This window comes from Pseudopodoces humilis, chromosome 3, assembly GCF_049639895.1.
Source record: "Pseudopodoces humilis isolate 2021_Gansu_Grassland_sample_001 chromosome 3, ASM4963989v1, whole genome shotgun sequence".
NCBI classification, from domain to species: Eukaryota; Metazoa; Chordata; class Aves; order Passeriformes; family Paridae; genus Pseudopodoces; species Pseudopodoces humilis.
The window spans coordinates 73,952,254-73,952,977 of record NC_142202.1 but is presented as its reverse complement, the minus strand read 5'-3'; positions in this window follow the sequence as shown (position 1 = coordinate 73,952,977).

Sequence of the window (724 nt, the reverse complement as noted above, 5' to 3'; positions counted from 1 at the left end):
AAGGAGCTAAAAATCTGCTAGAATGATACGATAGGCTTGGGCTTGACTTGTCTTTGTTTTTTTGCGGGGGGGGGTGGGGTGGGGGGGCAGGTGTGGTGTTATTTTCGGTTGGTTGGGTTGGGTGTTTCGGGGGTTTTTTTTGTTGTTGTTTTTTTAATGCAACACTGACACCGTCACTCTGTGAGGTCTGAAAGCCCTGTGTTGTTTTGCAGCTTCACTGTCTGCCCGCTGTTGCCCTGTGTTTGTTCCAGCCAGGTCTTGTCTCCTCCTCCAGGTCAGCCCCTCTGCTGCATTTGGAGCAGCACACTAAGCCTGGCCAAGGACTTGCACTTGCTGAAAATTTTCCAAAATATAGTGAAACCAGCTATCACTGTGCTCTGAGCAAAGACCTTAATGCTTCTGCACTCCTGAGAGAGTTGCCTTCTCAGGATTATTTTCACACTGGCAGCAGTAGCCATAAAAACAGAGTGAGGAGAGCAGGGACCCCTCCTCAAATCCAAGTTTATGTCAGTTCTTCCTCTTGTGCTACACCCTGAAATCCTTCCTGAGAGTCAAGGGGAGAGGGGATCAGTGACAGAATGGCTCCATTCAAACAATGCTTGTGGCTAAAGTATTTGCCTGGGGAGATGAGGGCTTAACTGGTCATTAAAGTTTCATGCAATCCCCACTCTCAAGAGAGCAACTCTCAGCTGTTCACAGCTCTACAGAAAACACAGACACAGAA